The 15,472-nt window shown below is 41.9% G+C and overlaps 1 long non-coding RNA gene across 1 annotated transcript in view; it reads left to right on the forward strand.

Annotated features, from left to right (window-relative positions):
• The window catches only part of LOC126081414 (uncharacterized), a 177,342-nt gene that overhangs the window by 15,833 nt on the left and 146,037 nt on the right, over positions 1-15,472 (forward strand). Inside the window, exon 2 of the long non-coding RNA XR_007518389.1 lies at positions 534-695. This is a non-coding gene — a long non-coding RNA (uncharacterized LOC126081414). The remainder of the gene's footprint in view (positions 1-533; positions 696-15,472) is intronic.

Consider the following 15,472-nt stretch of genomic DNA (forward strand, 5'->3'; position numbering starts at 1 on the left):
AAATACTTTCAAGCTTGCCACATTTAAGAAGAAAGAAAAGAAGTCCACAGCCCCATTTTCTTTCCTTCCACCACAAAATTCGTTTGGTTTCAAAATGTGGGATCACCCATGATAATCTGTTTTCCATGTGAATGCCATTCATCTTGTTTATTGTGGCAGAAAGAAGGCAGAGAATGGCTGATACAGGGGCAAGCTGGTCCTCGAAAGCTGTTGTTTAAAATGATGGAATATTCCAGATACGCAAAGGACGCGTAAGGGCTGCCGTAAAGTAATCAATAGATATGTATAAAATACCCAGTGTAAGGATTAAAGCTGAATGCAGTTATGAAAACATCAGTATAGTCTTCCACAAACGTGTCTACCTTTCAGAGGTAACCCCTGTTCTGAATTTGGTGTTTATTATACTCATGCATGTTTTTATACTTTTACCGAATGCATCCCTATTCCCACACGTAAATAGTATTATTTTACAATGTAGAGTAGTATTGTATACATTTTAAAACAAGATTTAAATTATATCTTTTGCAAGTCAGGTTGCCCAGGAAGCAGGCTCTGAGCAGGAGATTAAAATACAGGAAGTTCCGTAAGGAGATTTTCCCTGTAAAGGGAAGGAAGCAGGATTGGACAGAAGAAGACATTGGCCTCTAGTATGGCCACAACAAAGGCCTCAGAGGATCCCAGAGGGAGTACTGAAGGTAGGACGAACCATTTCTGGTGTGTGGGTTCCAACTCATGGCGACCCTGTGTTTCAGAGTAGGGCCGCTCCATAGGGTTTTCAGCGGCTATGGCCTAGATCTCCAAGCCTTTCTTCTGAGGCACCTCTGGGTGGATTTCAACAGCCAATCTTTCAGTTAGTAGCCAAACACATGAACCTTTTGCATTCCCTGGGGACTTCCTGAAGGTGGGATAGCTCTACAGAATTGTCTAGAGCTGGGGTGAGGGGCTAGCCCTTTGTAGCTTCGCATCAACCCGTTATTGGACGCAGGCACCCCAAGAGGGGCCTTGACTCATCATTTTTGCATACTATCCAATTTTATAAATACACTGCAGTTTTTAATACATTTTCCTATTGACGGGCAATGACATTTTTTACAGGTTTTCACTATTGAAAAAAATGTCACTCTGTGCTACTTTCTGTATCTCTTGGTGTATGTACCAGAGTTCATATAGGGCATCTAACTAGAGGGAAATTGCTGGGTCTTAAGATATACTCAACTTCAGATTTAATAATGACAATGAAATTGCTCTCTAAAGTGGCTGTATCTTGCTCCATGTTCTCACAAACACGTTATTGTCAGACTTTAACGTTGCCAATCTGATGGGTGTGAAATGCTATCTCATTGTGGTTTTAATTAGAACCTTGTTGATTGCCAGCAAGATGAAGAATTTTTATGTGTCAATTAGCGATTTGGGTTTCTTCAGTGAAGTGCGTATTCCAGCCATTCACCCTTTTTCCTGTTGGTTTCTTTTCCGTGTTGGTTTGTAGCCATCTTTACATAGTCTGGATAACAAACAATTCTTGGTTGTTCATGTCTGTTACAAATACCTCCTTCTGGTTTGGGGCTTGATTGTTCACTTTTTAAATACTGTCTTGTTGTTGAACAGGAGTTTCCCTTTAATACAGCCAAATGTACCAGTCATTTCCTTTGGGCATTGCTTACGTGTGTTTAAAAAAGGCTTCCATAGACTGAGGTCTAGTGAAAGCGTTCTCCTCAGTTTTCTACTAAAAGTTCTAAAGCTGTGCTTCTCACAGGTGACTCTGCACCCCGCCTAAAGTGAACTTTCACGTAGAGTCTAGGGTGTGTGTGCTTTTACTTTTCTCACTGCTGACCAGCTGTCCCAGCACCAGCTATTCGTCAGTTCGCCCTGTCTCCACTGAGTGCAGTACCACATTTGTCATCAGCTTCCCATCTATGCAGGTCTCTCTAGGTTTCTTGATTTTGTTCTCCCTCTCTCATTTTTCCAGCTCCAGTTTCACACTTTCCTTATTATGTCTTGCTGTCTAGTAGGTTAAATATCCTCCTCTTGTTCTTCTTCGATTGTCCCTCCTCTTGGCCCTTGACTCTTCCATGTACCTTGTAGAATTATGTTCCATGAAAAACCTTCCTTTGATTGAGTTCACACATCGAATGCATAGATTAATTTGAGAAGAATTAACATCTTTGTGGAATAGGAGCTTCTGGTCTATGTCGACCTGAATACCTATATTTAGGTCTTCTTTTGTGTAGGGAGCCCTTATGGTGCAGTGGTTAAAGTGCTCGGCTGCTAACCAAAAGGTTGGTGATACAAACCCACCAGCCGCTCTGTAGGAGAAAGATGTGGCACTCTGCTTCCACAAAGATTACAGCCTTGGAAACCCCATGGGACAGCTCTCCTCTGTCCTATAGGATCGCTATGAGGTGGAATTGGCTCAGCGACAGTGGGTTTGGTTTTGGTTTTGGACTTTGTTATAACTTACTCTTTTTTTTTTTTTTACTAAATACTGATTGACACCATTGCATATTAATAAATATATTTCTTCATCAAAATTTAATGACTTCATAACATCTGTTCCTTGACTGCACAGTAATTTATTTAACCATGGCCCTATTCATATTTATAACATATCTTTACAGTGATGATTCTTGAACCCCCCATCTTTCCCATTACAAAATTTTATATAAATATTTGTTGTTGTTAGGTGCTTTCAGTCTGTTTTGACTCATAGCCACCCTATGTACAACAGAACAAGACACTGCCCAGGCCTGTGCCATCCTCACGACCACTGTTATGCTTGAGCCCATTGTTGCAGCCACTGTGTCAGGCCATCTCATTGAGGGTCTTCTTCTTTTTTGCTGACCCTTTATCCTACCAAGCATGGTGTCTTTTCTCCAGGGACTGGTCTTTCCTGATAACATGTCCAAATTATGTGCAAAGAAGTCTTACTATCCTCACTTCTCATGAGCACCCTGGCCGTACTTCTTCCAAGACAGATCTGTGTGTTCTTCTGGCAGTCCATAGTATATTCAATATTCTTTGCCAACACCATAATTCAAAGGTGTCAATTCTCCTTTGGTCTTCCTTATTTACACGTATACGAGACAATTGAAAATACATGGCTTGGGTCAGGCTCACCTTAGTCCTTAAAGTGACATCTTTGCTTTTAACATTTTAAAAAGGTCTTTTGCAGCAGATTTGCCCAGTGCAGTGTGTTGTTTGATTTCTTGACTGCTGCTTCTGTGGTCATTGACTCTGGATCCAAGTAAAATGAATTCCCCGACAACTTCGGTCTTTTCTCCGTTTATCATGATGTTGCTCATTGGTCCAATTGTGAGGATTTTTGTTTTCTTTATGTTGAGGTGTAATCCATACCGAAGGCTGTGGTCTTTGATCTTCATCAGTAAGTGGTTCAGATCCTCTTCACTTGCAGCAAGCAAGGTTGTGTCATCTGCATAATGCCGGTTGTTAATGAGTCTTCCTCCAATCCTGATGCTGCGTTCTCGTTTTTGAAGTCCAGCTTCTCAGATTATTTGCTTAGCATACAGATTGAATAAGTATGGTGAAGGATACAACCCTGATGCATACTTTTCCTGATTTTAAACCACGCAATATCCTCTTGTTCTGTTTGAACTACTGCCTCTTGGTCTATGTACACGTTCCTCATGAGCACAATTAAGTTTTCTGGAATCTCCATTCTTTTTTTTCTCTCCTTTTTTAGGGAATTCCCATTCTTCCCAATATTATCCGTAATTTGTTATGATCCACACAGTCGAATGTCTTTGCATAGTCAGTAAAACACAGATAAACATCTTTCTAGTATTCTCTGATTTCAGCCAAGATGCATCTGACATCAGCAATGATATCCCTGGTTCCACATCCTCTTCTGAATCCAGCTTGAATTTCTGGCAGTTCCCTGTTGATGTACTTGATCACTCAAGATCATTCAAAACTGCATTTCAAAACTACTTACATACCGTTGGCCGTTGATCATATGCTACCTCCTGAAATGGCTGAAAGTCAACCAATTCTTTTTGGTACAGTGATTCTGTGTCTTCCTTCCATCTTCTTTTGATGCTTCCTGCATTGTTTAGTATTCTCCCCATGTAATGCATCAATATTGCAATTCAAAGCTTGAATTTTTTCTTCAGTCCTCTCAGCTTGAGAAATGCTAAGCATGTTTTCTTTTGGTTTTCAATCTCCAGATTCTTGCACATTTCATTGTAATACTTTTGTTTGTCTTCCTGAGCTACCATTTGAAATCTTCTGCTCAGCTCCCTACGTTCAAGAGCAAGTTTCAGAGTCTCGTCTGGCATCCATTTTGGTCTTTTCTTTCTTTTCAGTGACCTCTTGCTTTCTTCATATATGATGTCCTTGCACAACTTGTCTGGCCTTTGGTCATTAGTACCTAACGCATCAAATCTGTGCTTGAGATGGTCTCTAAATTCAGGTGGGATACACTCAGGGTCATACGTTGGCTCTCATAGACTTGTTCTAGTTTTTCTTCTGTTTCAACTTGAACTTGCTTATGAGCAATTGGTGGTCTGTTCCACAGTCAGCCCCTAGCCTTGTTCTGACTGATGATATTGAGATTTTCTATCATCTCTTTCCACAGATGTAGTTGATTTGACTCCTGTGTATTCCATCTGGTGTGGTCTATGTGTACAGTTACCATTTATGTTGTTGAAAAAAGACATTGCAATGAAGACGTCGTTGGTCTTGCAAAATTCTGTCATGTGGTCTCCTGCATCATTTCTCTCACCAAGGCCATATTTTCCAGCTACCAATTCATCTCCTTTGTTTCCAACTTTCGCATTCCAATCACCAGTAATTATCAGCGCATCTTGATTGCATGTTTGATCAACCTCAGACTGCAGAAGTTTAAAAATCATCAGTTTCTTCATCTTTGGCCTTAGTGGTTGGTAGGTAAATTTGCATAATAGTCACATTAACTGGTCTTCCTTATAGGTGTGTGGATATTATCCCATCACTGACAGCATTGTACTTCAGGATAGATCTTGAGACATTCTTTTTGATGAGAAACAAGATGCTTTTCCTCTCCAATTTGTCATTCCTGGCATAACAGACCATATGATTGTCTTGATTTGAAATGGCCAATACCAGTCCATTTCATCTCACTAATGTCTGGGATATCGATGTTTATGCATTCTGTTTCATTTTCGATGACTTCAATTTTCCTAGATTCATACTTCAATTATAAATGGATGTTTGCAGCTGTTTCTTCTCATTTTGAGCCATGCCACATCAGCAAATGAATGTCCCAAAAGCTTGACTCAATCTGCATCGTTAAGGTCGAGTCTACTTTGAGGAGGCAGCTCTTGCCCAGTCATCTTTTGAGTGTCCTCCAACTTGAGGGACTCATCTTCTAGCAGTATATCAGATCACGTTCCACTGCTATTCATAAGGTTTTCACTGGCCAATTTTTTTCTTCCTCGTCTGTTTTAGCCTGGAATCTCAGCTGAGCCCTGTCTGCCATGGGTGACCCTGCTGGTATTTGAATACCAGTGAGGTGGCTTCCAACATCACAGCAACATGCAAGCCCCCACAGTACGACAAACTGACAGACATGTGGGGGATACAAATATTTAGCTATATTTTGTTTCTGTAAAGTTATTTTATATTAATTATTTTTCTGGGATTTAATCAAGTTTAAGATATAAAGGAGTGCCTGGAAGGGCAAATGGTTAAATGCTGGACAACTAACTGAAAGGTTGGCAATTCATACCCACCCAGAGGTGCTTCACAAGTAAGGCTTGCTGATCTGTGCTTCAAAGGACACAGCCTTGAACACCCCGTGGAGCGGTTCCGCTCTACACACCTGGGGTCACCATTAGTCAGAACTGACTCGACAGCAGCTAGCAAAATATGAGAAAATATCTAAGTCAATTTTTTCCCATTTAATTTACCAATTTTTGCATACTTTTTCCTTTTGGTCTGATTTACTTTGTCTTCTTTGTTTTACTACCAAATGACTCCATAGTTCCCATCCATAGCAGGCACTCAGTAAATATTTGAGTAAATGAATCCCTTTTTAATATTTGTTTTGTTTTCAGATGTTTTATTCTTTTCCATTGGTATATCTGTCTGTTCTGTGTCTGCCACCCAGGATTTTGAATTGTTTTGTTCCAGTTCGAACCCCTGCTGAGAATTTGCATTTCAAACAAGTTCCCAGGCGATGCTAACGCTTCTGGTTAGGGACCATTTCCTGAGAACCACTAGTAGAGCAGTGGTTCTGAAAATTTGTTACATGTAAGAATCACCTGGGATCTTGTTAAAATGCAGATTCTGATTCAGTATCTCTGGGATGGTAATGCAGATTCTCAGCAGGGGCTCAAACCAGAACAAACCAGTTGGAAGCCCTGCTACCACCACACCGTTGTAATTATTAAAGCTTTATAATAAATTTTTATGTATGGTAGAGCAAGACCCCCTCCATCATCGTCACTAGGATTCTCTTTCAGAATTTTCTGGTCTATTTCTGCATCATTTTTCTTTCAGTTGAATTTTAAAATAATTTGGTCAAGTCTGCACTAAAACTGTTAGGATTTTCATTGAGATTGTGTTTGTTTAGTTTTTGTTTCAGGCCTAATGAGTGCTGCATATTCATCGATTTCCTAAATTCCAGAACTTTTCGGCTAGAGCAGATAAACCAGATTTCTTTTTGCATTAAAATTCAAGGCAATTAAAGAAATCCATTACAGCAAACAGAACGATGCCAAATGCTTATCCTATCGAGACAAAATGTTTTTCTATATTGAGCAGCACTTCAAAGGCTTTGCCTCTTTCTTACAAAACACGGCTTGCCTGGTACCACGTGTTCCCTGACTGGACAGATTCTCAAAAATAGATAATAGGTTGCTGTTTGGTTGAAGAAGTCTTTTTTTTTTTTTTTTTAAGTGGACTGCTTTCTCCCACAAATCCTTACAGGAATTCTTTGCCTTACTTCTTTGATTTACAGTTTTTTTTTTTTTTTTAATGGTAAGGAGGTAGGATGACAGAGCCTGTTGGGTATGTGAGGGAAGTCTGTGGAGCTCTTGCTCACACCTGCTGAGTGCTGGCTGTGGTATTTGTTAAGCGAAGTATGAAAGCTGGTCTGTAAAGTGTTTTCAGAGAGCAGTGTGGCTCCAGGCCAGCTCGTTTAGCCTTTGTCTTCTTTCTTGCATAAAATTGCCTACTTTTCACTTCAAATGCGGGTGTTAGGCGCTTCAGAGATGTTTGTTCTTGTCACATGCGCACCATCTGTGGTCTTCAGGCAGTTTAGACAGGTTCCCAAATTGGCCAAGGTCTGTGTTGGTCAGCATGCAGAATGATTACCAGGGTCTGTCAGATCCCAGCCCGAGTGGGTCCCTGTTGGCATAACCAGTGCTGCAGCCCACACCTGGCACATCAGTGGCTGTGGGTTCAGTATCTATTTTTATTTTAAATAAACTCTTTGTTTTAGAATAGTTTTGGATTTGCTGAAAAGTTGCAAAGGTTGTGGAATTCCTTTATGCCTCTCACCCAGTTTCCCCTTTTGCTTACTCTTAAGTTACCATTGTTATTATCAGCTGAAAAAAAATTTGAATTCCACAGTTATTCAGGTTTCACTGGTTTTTCCCCAATGTCCTTTTTCTACTTCAAGATCCCACTCAGGATACCACGTTACATTTCATCATCATGTCTCCTTAGGCTCTTCTGGTCTGTTACTGTGTCTCAGACTTTTCTTGTGTTCAACAACCTTGTCAGTTTTGAGGGGTACTGGTCAGGTATGGTGTAGAATGCTTGGATTTTTCTGATTTTTTTTTTTCCTCATTACTGGTCTGGGGTTACGGGTTTTGGGGAAGAGGACCACAGATATGACGTGACATCCTCATCACATTGCATCAAGGTGCGTGCTATCAACATGACTCATCACCGATGGTGTTGACCTTGATTGCCTGGCCAGGGGAGCGTTTGCCAGGCTCTCCACTAGGAGGTTCTTACCCCTTTCCATACTCTACTCTTTGGAAGCAAGTCACTAAGCACAGCGTAGGCTCAATTTTAGAGTGTTTTTAGTAGTCTTACCTATCTGTAGTGAGGTCGTTGGTGGCTTGGTGGTAGAATTCTGACCTTTTATGTGGGAGACCTGGATTTAATTCCTGGCCAGTGCACTTCATGTGCAGCCCCCCACCCATCTATCAGTAATGGATTGTGTGATTCAGAAAAAGACCCTCAACAAGGTGGATTGATACAGTGGCTGCAGCAGTGGGCTCAAAAATAGCAACTGTTTGTTATGAGGATGGACAGGGTAATGTTTGTTCTGTTGTACATGGGATCACTATGATTCAGAGATGACTTGGCAACACCTAACAACAACATCAAATGATGCTAAACAGATTTTAGCAGAGCTTCCAGACTAAGACAGACTAGGAAGAAAGGCCTGGCAATTTACTTCTAAAAAATCAGCCAGTGGAAAATCCTATGGATCACAAAGGTTCAAACTGCAGCTGACCATGGGGATGGCACAAGGATGGGCAGCATTTCAGCCATTATGCATTGGGGTCGCCATGAGTTGGGGGCTGAATCGACAACTACTGATGATAGCATCTCTCTGTACGTTGTATGTATTGTTTGTATCCTAAATAAATAGATTTTGTATTCAAAGCCTTAAGTGTAAATATAACTTGCCTAAACCTAAAAAGGAAGTGAAGCAGTTGCTAGGTTGAGTCTTTCTTCTGGTCCCGTGTGCATGGTTGACTAGTTTTATTTTAAAATCTTCACGCTCTGTGAACTACATCCTGGCCTGCATTGGCTGCACCTTCTGCCCATGTGGCCACACAGCTTGCTTTTCTCATCTTCAGCCTGAGAAAGCCTCGCTTTTCTTTTACTAGTAGGGGATGGCGTTTTAACACTAGAGCATTTTATCTAGTAAACATCAAAATACACTTATTCTTATTATTTTGATAGAAATCCTTCTGTGTGTAAAATTATTTTAAAGATTTATGAGTTTGTTTTTTTTTTTAATACTCTCTGACATCACAAAAAAAAAAAGCAAACCCTTGACCATCAAGTCAGTTCCAACTCATAGCAACACGCTAGGACAGAGTAGAACCGCCTCATAGAGTTTCCAGGCAGCACTTGATGGATTCAAACTGCTGAATAGCAGCCGTAGCACTTGGTTAGCAGCCGTAGCACTTAACCACTATGCCACCAGGGTTTCCTTCTGACGTTGCAGTGGCTGGTTTAACCTGCCTTGAAACGCTAGTACCTGTAAGGTAGCTTAGCCCTTACTTATAGTTCAGATTACAGATTGGTCACTGTTGTCATGTTGTTTTCAGGTGGAATTCTGAATAAATTTGAGTTTTTTCTTTTTTTGGTCTGATAACTTTTTTCCACTCAAGTGACTTGATTTACATTTTCGTGTCAAGTCCATTTCTAAGCAAGAATAATGAAAAGGAGAATAATATATGATTGTTTTAGTCTCTAAAGGAACTGTTCTTGAAAAGATGTACACAAATAACTATTTGCTTATTTAATCAACATTTATATGCTCTTTGGGGAACTTCCTGTTCCAGAAAACCTCGTGATAAATTCTGCAATGTCAAAAATGACCATTTTTGCAAATCCACATTTGCAGGCATTTGGTTTCATTAAGGCGGCCTGTCAGAGCGTCTTTTCCGAAGACTAGAACTTTGTGTTCCCTCTTAGAATCCAGTACTGGGAGAAAAAGTTCAAAAAACACATTTGAAGAAGTCTTTTTCTCACTTCGCAGGCACTTGGTGTATGATAACTCAAAACAGAATAATGTTTTTAATCAACCACAGGGGAAATCCTTCCCCAGCCCCTCAATTCTGCTTTCAGTCAGTCAAAAGATTCTTAAATTCACGTGGGGGATTCCCACACGCTCTATAATAAGTCTCATTTGAAGTTTTCATATATGTGTGGAATGTGGGACATTAATTGCCTACGTTTTGTGTCTCAGTCCAGTGTGCTGTTACTTTGTTTTAATATTACTCATTCTGGTTTCTAAGTATGCATGTGCAAGAGTGAGAAAAGCTGAGCGCTATGAAAATGCATATAAAAAGACTAAATTTTTCTCAGGTAGGTTAAAGGCCTATTAAATATGATAAGATCTTTGTATATATACTGGTCTTTTGTCTCAGCAAGTAAAGCAAACTCTACAGAGCTTTGGACACAGGACCCCCCCCCCACCCTTTCTCCCCATGGGTAATAGGTATTCATTCACGTGTGTGTGTTCACCACAGTAACCCACTTACCTGCCCTCTGGGGACCTGTGGGCTCTCCTGTCCGCCCTGCTCAGGGGTCAGGATGTATTTCTACTGCTGGCTTCTGGCAGACGTACTTCCAACAGTTTCAGCTTCAGCCAGTGTCTGAGGTCTTAAAGTGATCAGAGGTCCCTGAGTGGCGCAAATGGTTTGCTCTCCACTACCAGCTGAAAGGTCGGTGGTTCAGACCCGCCCAGTGGTGCCGCAGAAGAAAGGCCTGGCAATCTGTTTCCTTAAAAACCACAGCCAAGAAAACCCTGTGAAGCAGTTCTGTTTCGTAACACGTGGGGTTGCCAAACTGAAGTTGACTTGGTTTTTTTTTAAAGTTTTTTTAAGTGATCACCCAAAAGATGGTAGGTGTTGAGTAATTAAAAAAAATTTTTTCGGAAAATATACCAGGATGAAGAGCCATAACTATCTTCCGTGTAATTAGTATACTATGAGGAAGTCAGTGAGAAAATTCTGTGTGGACCAGCTGCTGTGTGCCCTGTGCCCTACACTTTGCTGAGCCCCTCTAAGAGAATCCCGTGGCTTCTGTAGGGACAGGGGTTGGTTATGTTTAAACAGGTTTGTTCCATGCCTCCGTGGCATCGTGTGTGAAAATGCCAGCAGTAGACAGGAGCCTGCTGCCAGGTCTACCCCTCTGCATGCAGGCTTGCAAAATAGACTGAATGGAAGTTTTCTTAAATGAGAAGAGAACCCGTAACTGGTGCACAGAAAGCAAAGCCCCAGGACATTCTCTGGCTTGTCCTGCACCCTGTCCAGGCCTGAGTGGACGTCTGTTGTTTGGGGGCGTGCCCTGAGCGGTGTGAAGGATGAAGGAACCCTGGGGGCTGGGAAACTGACCCTCCCTCCATTCCCCACCCTTCCTCCCTCCCTGCCTTTCTTCCACCCATCTCTCCCTCCCTTCCTCTCTCCCTCCTTTCCTTCCTTCCTAGCATTTTAAGGCATTTAAAAGCCCCCTTATCCTCACTCCCACCCAAAAGCCAACAAACAATAGCAATAAAAGAGTTTTTCCTGAATTTCCCTGCTTTACCTCAGGCCTTTACATCTCAAAAACTTACCTAACATACTTTCATGAGCAAGCTACATTGTTACGTTCCTGTGCCAGGAAGATTCAGACCTGTAAGGGTGCTTTAAAATCGGTATACTTATTTTATTTCCTCCCTGTTACCTTTGCTTTTCCTCTAAAATCCGCTGTATTTTTCCCCAGGTTTTAAAATATCAGGACATTTTACATTCTAAACATTGCTTCTTCCTTGAGACCAGCACCACCGCCTGCAGCCTGTATGTGTTTCTCAGTGAGCATGAGACCTTCCCTGGTGCCTGCTCTCTGCAGGGGCATTTGGGAGCATGAGCTTGGGCTGCCGTACCATTCCAGGTCCCCCTCAGCCCGGAGGCTGTCTTCACAGCCAGTGTCTCAGGGACCATTTCAGAGCCTGAGCCACACAGCTGTCCTACCTCTTTCAGTAAATTATTTTGTGCTTTGTCATTCTCCTTAGCACTGTGATGCAGAAACAACAATCTATTATCAGGTTATCCCAGCTGATTTTGACTCAGTCCAAAATTCTGGGCATCAAAAAGTAGGTGGAGCAGTCAAGAAATCGAAAGATGCATTGCACTGGGCAAACTGGCTGTAAAAGACCTCTTTAAAGTGTTTTTTAAAAAGCAAAGATGTCACCTTGAGGACTAAAGTGCACTTGACCCAAGCCATGGTGATTTCAGTCGCCTCATATGCATGTGAAAGCTGGACAGTGAATAAGAAAGACCAAAGAAAAATTTATGCCTTAGAGTTATGGTGTTGGCAAAGAATTTAGAATATACCATGGACCACTAGCAGAACGAACAAGTCTGTCTTGGAAGAAGTATGACAACGCTCCTTAGAAGCGAGGATGATGAGACTTGACTCACATGTTTTAGACTTGTTACCAGGAGGGACCAGTCCCTGGAGAAGGACATCATGCTTGGTAAAGTGGGGGGTCAGTGAAAAAGAGGAAGACCCTCGATGGGATGGATTGACACAGTGGCTTCAACAATGGGCTCAAGCATAACAACAATCATGAGGATGGCAAAGGACCAGGCAGCGTTTCGTTCTGTTGTACATAGGGGTCGCTATAGCGAACGAAACACTTCATGGCACCTAACAACAGCAACAGAAGTGGGTGGTGTAAGGGAATGTAATAAGACCTTTGCTCAGAAGGTTGACTCTTGCCCTAGGCTGTGAGCACCCATTCATTCAGCAAGCATTTATTTCATGCTCTGCGATGGGGCAGGGGATACAGGATAAAGGGCCCAGTGCTGTCTTTAGTAAGCTTCCAGTCTAGCGAGAGCGACCCTGGGCAGACTGGTCACAGCTCCAACACACAAGCCCACAGAGGGACCTGCAGGCCGGACATGGAGGCGGGTCCTCTGGGAGGAACCAACATATGGCCTGGGTGTTGGAGGGTGGTTACAGGTCCACTGGGGGAAGATGAGTTTGGTGCAGGGACAGAGAGTGGATAAGAACATCCGACTCTGGTGGGTGCTCCATGGGGATGTCCTGTGTGTTCAGTGCCCGCAGAGCAGGGACCACGCTGGGAGCTGCAGGCCCTCAGGACCTGCTTTAGTTTAGAGTTTGTTGAAGAAAACCTCTCACAGGGTAATTATGAGCTCACACCAGTGTTTCGTTACAGTTCTGCCTGTACCCTTACAACCCCCAGTAGGTGTACTCAGAGAGGCAGTCTTGGAGAGGCTCGTTACAGGAAGAAAGTTTGATGAAAAGGGAGGTGGGGTCTGCAGCATTTGGGGGGCCACACCCCTCTGACTGTATTCTCTTTTGGTACCTCTGTGGCCTTACTTACCCAGTGTCTTCTCTGTGATCTTTTATTATTACGTATAATCACTGTCATAGCAACATATTGCCATAAATACAACACTCTACAATTACCTGATAATATATTATAGGGTATATTTGAGATTATGCATTTCCTTTTTAAATTTGATACGACTAGGGATTTGGCCTCTATAACGTTTATTCCTATTAGGAACCTATATTCAGATAAGTAATTATTGATCTCCCCCCCCACCCCATGTCACTCAAGTTGCAAAAATACCTGGCTCTGAGAACACAGGAGCGCTGACTGTGGCACAAAGGTAGTGTGTCATGTCTGCAGGCCTGGAGGTGAGGACTCATTGAGCCTCTTCATTCAGCCAGGAGGTTGCTTAGGCAACCACTTGTGCCTAATTAAAAGACAGGGAACTAAGAGGTGTGTGCTCGGAAATTTTAATCCTCGTATGAAATGCAAAATCCTTGTCACACTGAGATCTTAGTTTGCATTTTTTTCATTCAAGATAAATAAAAAAAACCCAACACTGAATTATTAATAGAATACATGCGTTACTGTTGAGGTTGTGTGTGTGTGTTTGTGTATTGTGCATTGTCTTTTCAACACTTTTTCTAAAGAGGACGTTTTTGCTTTTCTTCTTTTTTGGCTTATTTGGGAAAGCAAAAGTGAAGTTATTGCTTGAAGTGATTGCATTTAGCTGTGAAGTTATTTGAGGAAGCAGGCACTTTTTTCATACGCTTATGTTGGAGTTTCTTATCGTCAGTAGAATCTCCGGCATGTGGAGAAATTTATTATTGTGTGTTTCCTCTTTCATTGTTCGTGCTTAAACTTCTATTTATACTGATGCCTTAGTTGTTTCAGTCTACCATGTTGTTGTTAGTTGGCTGTTGAGTCAGTTCTGACTCATGGTGACCCCAAGTGTGCAAAGTACAACTGCTCCATAGGGTTTTCAAGGCTGACTTTTCAGAAGCAGATTGCCAGGCCTGCCTCCCAAGATGCCTCTGGGTGGGTTTAAATTGCCAGTCTTTTGACTGGTAATCTAACGTTTCACCTTTTGCACATGGGCAGTACTGATACTACTGCCCTGTGAAGGGCCATTCATGGGCAGGAGTGACGGACTGTTCCAGCAAGTAGACACAGCCTCAGTTTGCTAACATCATCCTCCAACTCATCACTCTCATCCTTTTTACATAGGTTCCTCCTCAGTTGACCTTAAGGATCTCATAAACATTTCTCTTTCTCTCTGAAACACTTAACACTTCCAGGCTGTATTTAACATGGACTGTCATTAAATTCCATTTGACTGAGTCAAGTGGCTCCTTTTCATGTATCAGTAAAAGCCCTATTAGTTATGTGACAGACTCATTTCAACAGTTCTAGAAATAATAAGTATCTGAAAAGGACCTGAACATTAAGAGATTGGCAGTGTTAATTTTAAATTATCATGATATAATCCTAAGGCATCCTAGTGGCACAATGGTTAAGTGTTCAGCCGCTGACTGAAAGGTTGGCAGTTCCAATTCACCCAGTGCTCTGTGGGTGAGAAACCTGGCGATCTGCTTCCATAAAGATTACAGCCTAGAAAACCCTAAGGAGCAGTCCTACTCTGTCCTGTAGGGTTGTTATGAGTCAAAATCAACTCGAGGCATTAAACAACAAGTTATGATCCTAGGGCGGGTGTTCTATAGAAATATTAAACACGAGATGAGGTAAAGAAAATGGCCATTTCCTCCGGAGAGTGTGAGGCGCCACCTTCCTACTGTGAGAACCTATGGGCTTTATGAAAGTGTTGCACTTATAGTCACTATAATTTTAAACATGCTTCTGGATACCCCAGTTGATTCCCTTCTATCACCTAAACTTTGTGATTGTCCTACTGCAGAAATATGGCAGATTAAATAGGTGAACTTTGTCATCATGGTTTTTCCCCCTCCTGGATACCTAGATGGAAACCATGGTGGCATAGTGGTTAAGAGTTTGACTGTTAACCAAGAGGTCAGCAGTTCAAATCCACTAGGTGCTCCTTGGAAACCCTATGGGGCAGTTCTGCTCTGTTGTGTAGGGTCAGTATGAGTTGGAATTGACTCATAGGTAATGGGTTTGGTTTTTGGTTTTTAGACACCTAGATTTGTGGAAGGAATTATGGCAGCAAATTCTGGTCTGAACTTCTTTTCCTATTCCAAAAGTGAAATTTTTCTAATGCTTAGAGTCAAAATGTATGTTGTTGTTGTTGACCGTTGAGCAGATTCTGACTCATAGCAACCCCATATGAGAGAGTAGAACTGCCCCATAGGATTTCCAAAGTGTAATCTTTATGGAAACGGATCGAAAGCCACTGGGTGGATTCAAGCCACCAACCTTTCGGTTAACAGCAGAGTGCTTAATCATTGTTGCACCAGGGCTCCT

This window comes from Elephas maximus, chromosome 8 (assembly GCF_024166365.1).
Source record: "Elephas maximus indicus isolate mEleMax1 chromosome 8, mEleMax1 primary haplotype, whole genome shotgun sequence".
Classification (NCBI taxonomy): domain Eukaryota; kingdom Metazoa; phylum Chordata; class Mammalia; order Proboscidea; family Elephantidae; genus Elephas; species Elephas maximus.